Here is a 12,367-nt window from a genome sequence, read left to right on the forward strand (position 1 = left end):
CTTCTTCTTCTTCTTCTTCTTTTTGAGACAGTGTTTCTCTATATAGCCTTGGCTGTCCTGGAACTCACTCTGTAGACTAGGTTGGCCTCTAACTCAGAAATCTGGCTGTCTCTGCCTCCCAAGTGCTGGAATTAAAGCTGTTCACAACCACTGCCCGGCTCACTGATTTTTCATAATGAGTTTATATATTATTTTTATTCAGCATTATTTGGGAAAAGGCTGCTCATACTGTTATGCTTCATATTTCAGTATGATTATCTACAAAATTGTCTATCTATGCAGCAATTGAATTTAAACGTTCAATTACTATTATTGTCTAATATACAGGCCAGGTTCCTAATTTGTTGTCCCAGTAAGGCAAGTATGACATTTTGCCTAGGATCCAGTGAAAACTGACATACTATGTGCAGTTCTCCTGTCTGTCCCCATTTTCTGTAGTGGCTAAGGCACCAGGCTAAGGGATCTGTTTTGAATATTTGGCAATGTGAACAGACCATGTGGCAGAACTCAAAGGTTGGAAAGGTGAGTGGTCTTGAAAAGCAGCAGAATATTGAACATAATCACAGCAACCCAGAACTGAAAGCCAGAAGTAACCTGGGGGAGAGACAGGAGTGTAGAGAACAGTGATGCATCCTTCAGGCAGTGATGCTACTGTTGAGAAAAGGGGATCCTGGACACTGAAGCTCACCTTGGATGTGGTAGACAGTGAGAGTCATTGTGACAGCTTAAGTCAGGATCCCTGCAGGCTGATGGGCAGGGCCTGTGGAGGAGATGGGTGAGCTGTGTCTCCTCACAGGTCCCCTCTAGTGTGCTTGGAAGTTCTGTACCACCTTTCCTCCTCCAGTTTAACTCTTTAGTCTCCTGCTTTCTCATCTTTCTCCCATTTTTTTTCTCTCTGAGGGAAGATCCTAATTTTAAGTGCTTTATTGTCATAATAATTTCTACAAATGGCTTAGAAGCCATTTGTATATCTCTCCTGGTTACAATCACTTCCTACTCCTTAAGAAGCAATCACTCTTATTTAGATTATTTATATTTAGTTCTCCCATGTTGTCTTTAGCATTTCTTGTGTTACTAAAAAGCAATTCACTCTTTCCCTTGCCTTCTTGCTCCAGCTCTGTTCTCTCACTCCTTCCCCCCTCTCTCCCATTCCCCTTGTTCTTCTTTCTCCATGTGCTCATGGCTGGCCTCTATTCCTTTATTCTTGCTATCTCTGTCTCTGTCTCTCTTTCTCTGCCTTTCTCTCTTTCTGCTACCCTCTCAACTCTCCTCCCCATGCTATGAGTAAACTCCATTCTATACTAAAAAAAGAAAAAAAAGAAAGGAAAAAGCAATTCAAGAGTTTCTTAACTATGAACACTTCAATATCCTTTCTGTGTCACTGGCTTTCATGAATTCCAGGTCACTCTGAGTTTATTATTTTCAAGTTCTTCAGTGTTCATCATCCTTCAACTGTCTTTCTCTGTGTGTGCGTGCTGTGCTGTGATTCAAAACACCACCATCCTTTACTTGATCTAACTCTGAACCACCAAATTTCTACTTACAGTCTTCCAATTATTTCCATTTTCTTGAAGTCTGTCTGTCTCTATGTCTTCTTTTTTAAAAGACATGTTTTCTCTGTGTAGTCTTGGCTGTTCTGGAACTGGCTCTGTAGACCAAGCTGGCCAGTAGCTTACAGAGATCTACCTGCCTCTGCTTCCAGAGTGCTGGGATTAAAGGTATGTGTTACCACTGCCCAGCTATTCTTTTTCTTTACTGATTACCAAACACCTAGGCTTGCACTAGAAGGTACAGGGAATGGCTTGCCATATGTGCTCTTGCTGATGTCTACATCATGACTGTCACTATCTGCTGAGAACTTTCTGTATATCTGGCCCTATGCTACATTTCTAGAATATTCACTAGCATTATGCTCTCTTTACAGAGGAACAGTACCAGAATATTGAAACACTTTGCCAAATATTACATGGCCAAGAAGGCCAGTCTTGGATTCTGAGTCCTGTTTGACTTCCTATTCGGTACTCAAGCACTCTGCATCCACTGTGTAATCCAGGTACAATGACTGCATTCTACTTTTGTTTGCATGAAGAAAAACCCAGACAGGTTAAATACTTTGTTCAGGACAATACAACGTGTGCCAGATGTGTCCCCACTCTTTAAGACATGGGGGTTTAGCTGGACTATACAGAAGAAAAATCCTAGGACTTACTGTGGTCAGGTGAAAGTCTTCTCATCTCTTGGCAGGTGAGGCTTGGCCATGATTAGGAGCTTCTGGCCTGAATGGAGCCTCCAATTGTTCTTTACACTATGAAAACGAGAGCAAATAATGGCTTGTGCCCCTTTGACAGCACTGGTGTTAGGGCTCAGCGTACTATGGATGGGAATGCCATCCTGAATTTCCCAATGTACTCTGCATCAGTGGCATTATCTGATATGACTACTGCATATTCTCTTTGATTTCAGGTAAAGTAATGAATACATAGATGGCTTAAGTACCTTACTCAGGACAGTATAATCTGAGCTGAGACTTGAACCAGAGGAGACTGACTCTTGTAGTTCTACATGCACTGTATCCCACCACCAACATTCTGCTATAGTCCAGGAAGTTAGCATCATTTTGGTGACCCAGGAGATAGTAAAGGTCACCATCAGAGGGATCCCTAGACTCCCATCCCATAGGGACACATTCTCATTAGCTCTGGCAGGACTCTGGGGCCTCTGCCCACAGACAATTAATTAGCCACTGTTGATAATGACGGTTATGAGTGAAGTGGAGGATTTAGAAGAAAGCTGTTAGCAGGTTTATCTCCTGGGATTAAACAGAGAGGTTACCATCCATTTCTCTCTGTCAGTGTGCAGCATCATGGCATTGCTTTATCCCTGTGACTCTTAGTTATCCTATCCTGTTTTCTCATCTCATTTGAGGCACATGCTTATAATCCCAGCTCTAGGGAGAGGAAAAGAGGCAAATCAGCAAGGATTGCTGGCCAGCCAGCCTGTCTGATCAGTACACCATGCCAATGAGAGGCACTGTCTCAAAACCAACCAACCAACCAACCAAACAAACAAACAAATAAACAAAACACAAATTACCACCACCACCAACAACAACCAGGGTAGTTGGTACATAAAGGGTGATACAAGATGTTATTATCTGACCTCCATATATACATACACACATATAATTCCACATGTGCACACATATGCCCATACACACACAAACACACTAATGCATAAACATAAACGAACACATACATATAAATATCGAGATATAGTTTATGTATAATAAAATTCAGATTATAAGTGTGTACAGTAACATTTCCACCACTCTACAAACTTCCCTTTGCTTCTTTAAATTATTTTTTAAAATATTTTTTCATTCAATGTATGTATGCGTATACCCCATATATGCAGGTGCCCTTGGAGGCCAGGAAAGGGTGTTAGATTATCCTTTTTACATTCAGAGAAGTGGGTGATTAGTTTTAAGTAAGTTTTAAAATTTGTCTTGGGTCTCATTCATAGATGTCCTCAGATACATGATGTCACTGGGCCATATCAAAACATCTTTTGCAATGTTTTCCCCTTCTTCCTAGACTCACTGGTGGAGGACAAAAGTTTTGAAAATAAAATAAAATACGGTGTGAGCACAGCCCAGTGATAGTGTGTTTGCCCAGCATGAATTAAGACCTGGGTTTGATCCCAGGTACCACACAAAGTACAATTATGTGTTTCTTAAGAAGAGGGGGTACATTTTGAGAAATGCATCATTATGTGATTAAATCACGTGTGAGCAAAATATAGTGAAGTTATACAAACTAAACACGCATAGTACTCTTAAAAGCTATAATAACAAGACTTCCAGAGTGTATTTGGTTTATTGGTGACTGATAGAACATCATATGGTACATGACTGTGGCAATTCCCCCAGAACCCCAATAATCTTTGTTGTAATCCAAGAAAAATATTTCTTGTGATAGCACAGAAATAGATGTATAAAGTACGTTGCTGTGTTGAAAGTTGCAGTCTCTTTATTTTATTTTTAAAATTTGATTCTTACTAGGTAGCCCTGAGTGGCCTGGAAATTGATGTGTAGGTTAGTTTGGTCTTGAACTTGTAGAATATTCCTGGCTCTGCCTTTGGGTGCTAGAGTTATAGGTGTTCATCACCACACAGATTTTGGTTTTAAGAATATTTTGTGTACATTTAATATGAGATGATGAATTTGGCTAAGCCTCAATTGTTCCTTCTCTTTGGCTGTACCTGACAGATTTATAAAAGGGGGGGGGGTGGTGGAGAGATGACTCAGCTGTTAAGAGCACTGACTACTTTTCCAGAGGTCCTGAGTTCAAATCCCAGTAACCACACAGTGGCTCACAACCACCTGTAATGGGATCTGATGCCCTCTTCTGGTGTCAGAAGACAGTTACAGTGTACTCATATACATATAATAAATAAATAATTCTCGAGAGAGGGAGAGACAGGGAGTGGGGGGGATCAGTGTATGTAGGGTGAATGGTAAGAAAGGATAGTCCATGATAGTCCACAGCTCTGCCTGGCCATCATCTGGAGGTTAGACTGTGGGTCTCTTTGCTATGACTGCAAGTGATGCAAGTCTGAAGGGAAAGGCTTCCCCAACACAAGTGTCGTGGAGAGTTGCGATTAGTGTGTGACTTCTTCAGCCAGCTGCCTGGGTTCCTATCTCGGTCCCCATATTTCTAGCAATACTTTCCAAAACAGTTTTTCCTCTCTGGCCTTCATTTCTTCATCTTAAATGGCACCAGTGATAGTGCCCAACCTCTGGAAATATAAAACCCTCACAGGCATTTCTGTCACCTAAATACCCTTGCCTTCTCTCCTCTTCCTCTTCTTCTAATTCTTCCTCTCAATTTCTCTCTCCAATTTCTCTTCATTTCCCCCATCTTTCCTTCTATTCCCCTGCCTTCTTCCTACTCATCCATCTATCTATCCATCAAACTTAAGTAAAGCACGTGCAGGCTGAAAGAATTCAGGAACCCCAACATTAGGATGCAGCATATGATAAGTCTCTCATTCTCATAATTCAGGCAAATGAGGGGCAATGTATTTCCTTTGAGGTATTGCATGAAAGTTTTATAATAGATATATGCATACATACATACATACATACATACAGATAGGCAGACAGACAGACTTGCATAATATATATTTTCTTCTTTTATAAGATAAGAACATTTGTTACTAGTGGGGGGAGTTAGTGCAAAAAAAGCCCAAGAGTTCCAATAAACTAATCTTACCCACCTCTCAATATACCAATCAAAGAAGTAAGCAAAGGTGGAGGGCAGAAAAAGATTTACTCACTGTGGCTACAACTGGGAAGAATAAACAATGGCCTTTAAGTGACCGATGGAAACTTTGAGATTTTAGAGAAAAAAGAAATAGAGCAGGAGCTGGGATGCAGTGTCAGTGGAGGTGGGGTTGGTCAGGCCAGTGGCCTCATGATTATAGTCCCAGCCCTGATTCTGCTGGGGAGCTCAGGAGAAGTTGTTTACTTCTTCCCCGTGGTGATAACTTGCTCAGGGTGCTGTCTCAGTATCAGCTGTTGCCCTCATTCAGGGAATGATCTCATCCTGGGACTGTTTGCAAGGCTTGCTGTAGCATGAGAGTAGTTTCAGTTTCTTGTTAGAAAGATGTTTATCAGTCTTGCCCTTCCTGGAATCCAAGTTCTTTCAGGAAAGAGTGAAACTAAAGAGGCAAAAATAAGCATTACCTGTGGCTGATTCCCTTCTCCACATTAAGTGTGATAGAGATACTTTTAAACCTGATTTTTCAGTAATTCCTCTCTATCCTCATCAACTTAGTTCTTTTAGTGTGCTTTGCCTTCATTTTTACTACAAGTAATACCACATGAGTATCTCTTATTTTACACAGTATGAGTATTAGTATAGAACTGCTGAGTTAGAAGTTATGTGTGTATCTATATCTATCTATATATATATATTTAAACTTATTTTCATCATAAACTTTGATACCACAAGGAAGACACCCAACAAATGTACAAACTTTAAAGTGTAGTAATATAGTGGAGACACATGCTTTTCAGTTTCTTTAAAAATAATTACTATCTTTTGACATTTTTATTTCTTTGTTTTTGAGATTCTAATATAAATGACATTATTTCTCCATTCCTTTTTCTCTCTCCAAACCCTCCCATATACCTCTTTTTGCTCTTTTTCAGAATTATACCCTCTTTTTTACTAATTGTTATTACTTGCATATATGTATATACATATATATTCCTAAATATAGGCTTCTCAGTTTCAATGATGTTACTTGCATGTAAGTTTGTAGAACTGATCATTTGGTATGTAGTAGCTAATTGGTGTGCTCTTCCCTGGGGAAGACTATTTCTCCCACTCTCAGAAGTGTTTGTAGTTCTTTGTGTAAGACTCAGGCTTTGTCTTTTTTCTGTCTACTTTGACATGCTTATTATTGCCCTTGTTCAGCTCATGGTTAGGCAGTCATGTTGATGAAATTTTATGGATATAGCTTCTTACAATACTAGGAGACACAGTCTCACAGCAAACTCCCTGGCCCTCCTGCCCTTACTACCTTTCTGACCCTTCATCTGCAATGTTCTCTTGCCTTAGGTGTAGGAGTTATTTTGTAGATGCATCTATTGGGACTGGACGCACCAACTGTGCCTATTTATTGATTGTAGTTTTCTGTATTATCTTGCCTGTTGCAAAGAGAATTTTCCTTGAGGGATGAGAACTGCAGTTATCTGTGGGCATAAGATGAATATTTAGAATGTAGTTGAGGATTAATATGGTTTAGTAAAGCAGTGGTTGTAGGTTTCCCTCTAAGATCCATGACTTCATTAGTCTTGGGTAGTTGGACAGGTTACTGGTACCGGGCATGATTTTGCTCTTGTCGAATGGGTCTTAAGTCTGACTAAAGAGCATTGGCTACTGCCAAGGTCGACTGTGTGGGACCCTACAAACTACTTCTTACTGAGAAACTAACTGCAAAAGGCAAAAAGAAATCCTGTTTGGTGTGGCTTAATTAACAAGACTGGGTCAAACTTTTGGAATCTGACCTTGAACAGTTTATTTTTGGCATATTTAAACAGTACTTGGGGCTGATGAGTTGGCTCTGTGGTTTAGAGCATTGACTGCTCTTCCTGAGGTCCTGAGTTCAATTCCCAGCAACTACTTGGTGACTCACAATTATCTGTAATGGGATCCGATGCCCTCTTCTGGTGTGTCTGAAGACAGCAACAGTCTACTCACATATATAAAATAAATAAATCTTTAAAAAATTAGTACAACTTTGGGGAAATTTTTTCATGATAATTATCACAGTAAAAGGTAGTTTGCATTGAAACTCCCTTGCAAAGCACATGTCTTTTGCAAAGTACCCATGGCCTCTTCCACAAGAGTGGGTTCTATTGACTGAGAAACAATGTTCAGAATAAGGGTCTAGAGAGGATACCATGCCATGCTGGTGATTGTGGTCATAGGCATCATAGCTGGGTAGGACTGTTGGCTGCTTCCTTAATTTTGAAGCTAGCATATTGCTTGGCTATCTTTTAAAGTTGTATCTATGTATTTGTATGTGGGTGTGTGCCTGTGAATACAAGGGGCTAGAGAAGCCAGAAGAGGGATAGTAGGTCCCTGAAGCTGGAGTTGCAGGTGGTTGCGAGCCACCTGATATGGTCCTCTGAATTCTTAATTGCTGAACCATCTTTCCCTATATTTATTTTTAATTTTTAAAGGCAAGGTCTCATTGTATAGCCTGGCTGACCTGTAACTTACTATGTAAACCAGATGGTCTTGAACTCACATTGGTCCACTTGCCTTTACCTCTGGCATGCTGAGATTAAAGGCATTCCACCATGACTAGCTACTTTTTTCATGTGTATTGTTTATATATATGTTTTTAAATAGTCTGTGTAATAAGAATTATTTGCAAGAATAGGGGTGGAGAGGTAGCTCACTGGTAGACTATGTAAAAAGCATATTTAAGTGGAGAAAAATAGCACAAAGGCTAAAAAATCACAACAGAATTCCTGAAGAGAATCCAATCCAATTCTCTCTGTAGCTTTCTCTTTCTCTCTCTCTCTTTTTTTTTCTTCATGTTTTTCCATGGAGGGTATCAGACCTAAGGACTGCATGTTAAGCAAGATCTCTATCACTGAGCTGCATACAACCTCTGTGCATCCTTTAGCTTGTACCCATATGTCTAAAGAGAGCCAACAACATGTGCCAAGGCAGTGGATAATTTTACTTTTTTATGTTTTGTGTATTTACATAATAGCTATGTGGTCCAAAATGTTATATTAGTCAATTAGCCTGTGATAACTTCACTTTGGAATATTTGTTTTAAAGCACAATTTTACCTATAATAGAATTAAGTACATCTTGTATCTCTTAAGGAATAAACTACTTTAAAAAACATTAAATTTGGCTAATAGCAGTAGCTTAACTCTGAATAGAAGACAAGAAAATGTCAGTGTGACTGTGAGGGTGACATTTCCTCTTAAATACTTTCAAGTAACTCATAGCATTTAGATTCAGCTTTATTTCTGTTAGGTGAACATATCCTGAATTTCAGAATATTTCCTCCTTTTCTCTGTTCCTGGGATAGTTTTCTTGGTTTTGAGATCTATAAATACTTCTTCATGCAAGTCTTCTTGGTGCTGTGATTTTAATCTATGAAATCAAATGAAGAGAAGGAAGTGGTGGAAAGGAAGAGGGATGGGAGGAAGAGAAGGGATCAGAGTCCAGATCTGTTGTTTATATTACTTGAAAACACTCCATTTCTGAGAATCTAGGTCTTCTCTGGTGGGAAAACCCTTGAGGTAGCTTTTCCCAAGAACATACCAGAATTGTCCTCCGACTTGTCACTCCATACTGGAAATCCCCATCTGCCATGAGTGTTTCCTCTTTTCTTTTCTTCCTTTGGAGACAACAACAATATGATTAGAAGCCAAGGACTCGAGTAGCAAAGATGTACACTGGGGTCTTGGTGACTAGCTAGTACTCCCATGACTGTGCTGGGTTGTCTGGTTTATCCCTAAAAATACCAGGACTTCACCAGGATATGAAAAAGCAAGTGAGATCATGTTTAAACAACCTTACACCATTTCAGAAATATAAATTCTCACTGAACGTTACTTTTTTGTTATTCATTCATTTGTTTATTTATTCTTTCAGTGCCAGATTACAAGCGGGGCAGCCGCTGGAGATACAAGTGAACAAGAACACAGTCATGGTCTTCAAGTGCTTACTGGGGTGATAGATAAGGAGATGGTTCCATTGCTAGAGACATGGTCTTCAAAAGACATTGGGAGAAGTATGGGAGGATAAACCAGAACTAGAGAGGAGTAGGGGCTCCTGAAGCAACGTTGCCTTTGTTGTGTTCTTACTCATGCTCATGGTGTTTAGGGTAGTGTTGGAGGGAGAGGCATGCTCACTGGTTGAGGAGGCAGAGCTCCATGTGCTCAGGGAAATGGAGGGATTGTAGTAATGAAGCTAGACCTGCTGACTTGCGGTGACACAACTCTGTAGTATCAGCTGACAAAATCATTCCTAATAAAAGTCATATCTAGGAATTGGAACCTGGTAACGTGCTCTCCTGGCAGCTCTGCTCAAGGGTCTTTGCTACCTGTGACTCCAAATGCTGGCACTGACAATCATGGACAAGGAAGAACAAAGGATGAAAATAGTGTGTAGCTTTAAGCAACATTTTAACATCTGCTCTCCCTCTGGCAGGAACAAAAATACTCAAAGAGATATTTATCCCTTCTTTTAGCTACCAGACTATTGAAACCCAAATTTGAATTTCCCCAGGAATCTCATTCTGGGAAAAGGGAAAGACTGACTCCTGATGCCCCCCCCCCCCCCCCCCCCCCCCCCCGATTGTGGAGAGGAGAGCTTGTCTTCTGGAGAGAGATTGCACACAGTTCTGACAACCTGCCAGGTTACCATGTAGGGTGGACTATAACCTAGGTAATGATAATGGAAAGTACCACATGTTGACTAAGACTTCTTGTCATGAGTTTGCCTAGCTTGTTATAGGCAGGGACCTGAAGATGAACTTGAGGAACCTCCTTAGAGACTCTCTCTCTCTCTTTCTCATATATATATATGCATGCATGTATGTATGTGTCTTCAGACACACCAGAAGAAGACATCAGATCCCATTATAGATGGCTGTGAGTCACCATGTGGTTGCTGAGAATTGGACTCAGTCAATTCTCAAGCAGTCAGTGCTCTTAACCTCTGAGCCATTTCTCCAGCCCCCAGTTTCTCTTTCTTGTGGTGACCACTTTGAATACATCTCCTTTCTCCGCTTGTCACTGTTACTTGTTTATTGGCATGTGGAGGACAGGAGTGGCCAAGCCTAGGTTGTTAGGGCTGCACGGCCCAGGCTCTGGCCCAAACAATTCTGAACAAATGTATAAGAAAATAGTGAGTGAGGATAGGAATTAGAATGTGAAGGGAGCTTGTTGCAGACCAGGTTTGGCAGCTTATCCGGTCTCTTCTGCCAGCTTCTCCCTGATACCTCACTGCAAGGTGGTTTTCTAGTCACCTTCAGAGATGACGTTTTCTGCCGGAGACTGATGATGCTTCAGAATTCCAAGATCCTATTGGACAATGGTGGCAACTAAAGGTCAGAAGCTGGTATGTTAATCCTTGAGAACAGGGAGCTGGAGAGAGCTGACAGAACAGCAAAGCCAGTGGCATCCAGGATATTCTACAAGGGACTTTCCCCTTTGTGCTATGAGTTTTAAAAAGTATATTACTCTACCATATACATTAATAATTTTAGTTTAGCTAATGACTGTCTAATAAGAGCTTCAAATACAATTTTCATTAGGATATTGAAATATTCAAGCAAGCTTTTTGATTGTCTTATTTAGCACAGGTACTCTGTAAGCCATTCTTCAGAATGGAACCCCCTAGAATAAAATGACACAGTTTAAGGTGTTATTAAAGTGGGGGGAGTGGACATTGGGGTCCCATTCCTAAGAAGTTTCTGCAATTGATACTGCCCAGCGAAGAGAAAATCAGCTTTCTCCAATGGAGTCTCATTAGGTAAATTAATCATACTTTAGAGCAGGCTACATAACCAGAAGTAGCTGGCCCACTACTAACTGATGGTATATTTTGTAGACTTTTTGCTTTATTTTTGCTTTGTTTGGAGGTTTTTGTTTTCTTTGTTTTGTCTCATGGTCTTTATGGTCTTTTGCTTATTTGTTTTTACATTTTTGAATGTGTGTGTGTGTGTGTGTGTGTGTATTTGAGAGACAGAGAAAGAACGTAAAGTTGGGTGGGTAGGGAGGTGAGAAGGAAGATTTGGGAGGAATTGGGGGAGGGGAAACATGATCAAAAAAAGAAAAAAAAGGTTTTTCAGTGGGTGAGCACATAGCCACTTCAAGTACAGAAAACAAGAGGAATAATTTGGAAATTTTACAGAGTTCTTTCAGGGGGAGGGGGGAGAACCCCTGAAGCATGTTTAATAAACAATTTTGAAAATTAGTTTCATGGAGTGTCCTACCTCAGAAGCCAATGCCAAACTTGGAATATTAGGAGTATCAAGTTTCTTGAGGAGACAGCTCAGTCACAATCGTGGTCTCATTCAACCAACTTTCCACAGTGAGGGAATAGCACCTTCCCATGTCTCTGGCCTCAGGGAGAGGAGGCATCTGAGAGTCAAGGGGGTGGGGGTTGAGAATCCAGAAACTGTGGTGCACATATGGAGAAAGGTAGGACTCAGAATTTAACTGTTGATTTTGGATTGTTCTCGAGTAGTATGTTTGGTTTGCGGGTTCTGAGTCAGGTTGAGAAATGTCTTAGAGGTTCAAGAACCAAGAATCCAAAGTAAGTGTATGTGTGTGTGTGTGTGTTTAAAGACTTTATAAGCAAGGTTCTATAAGCTGGGGAGACACCAGGAATGGCCTTCTATGTTAACTTATATTAAAAGAGGGGAACATATTTCTACAGCAAAATGTATGCAGCAAGCAGTACCCTACCCCAGGACACCAAGTCACAACTGCAGTCCAGGCTCATTTAGGCAGTGAGGGAGGGTAAACAAGCACCACAAATTATCAGGCCAGCTAGTGGAAGATTAGTAGTAGCTGGGCAGAACTAAGACAGGATTGGAAGAAGGTAGGGGGATTGTCAACCTGGGCAAAATTCCTATCTTAGAATGACTATTCTATGCACAGAACTAAGAATACAGATAGATTGGCTAAGGGGAGAAATCTGTGTACAGTATCCATTATGAACTCCACCCCAGCAAAAGTGAAAGGAATTATTGAGAACAAAGGTTGCTGCTAAACTGGACAACACATTGAACTTGGGGATTTCCAACCCATCTACTC

Source organism: Mus caroli, chromosome 17, assembly GCF_900094665.2.
Source record: "Mus caroli chromosome 17, CAROLI_EIJ_v1.1, whole genome shotgun sequence".
Lineage (NCBI taxonomy): Eukaryota > Metazoa > Chordata > Mammalia > Rodentia > Muridae > Mus > Mus caroli.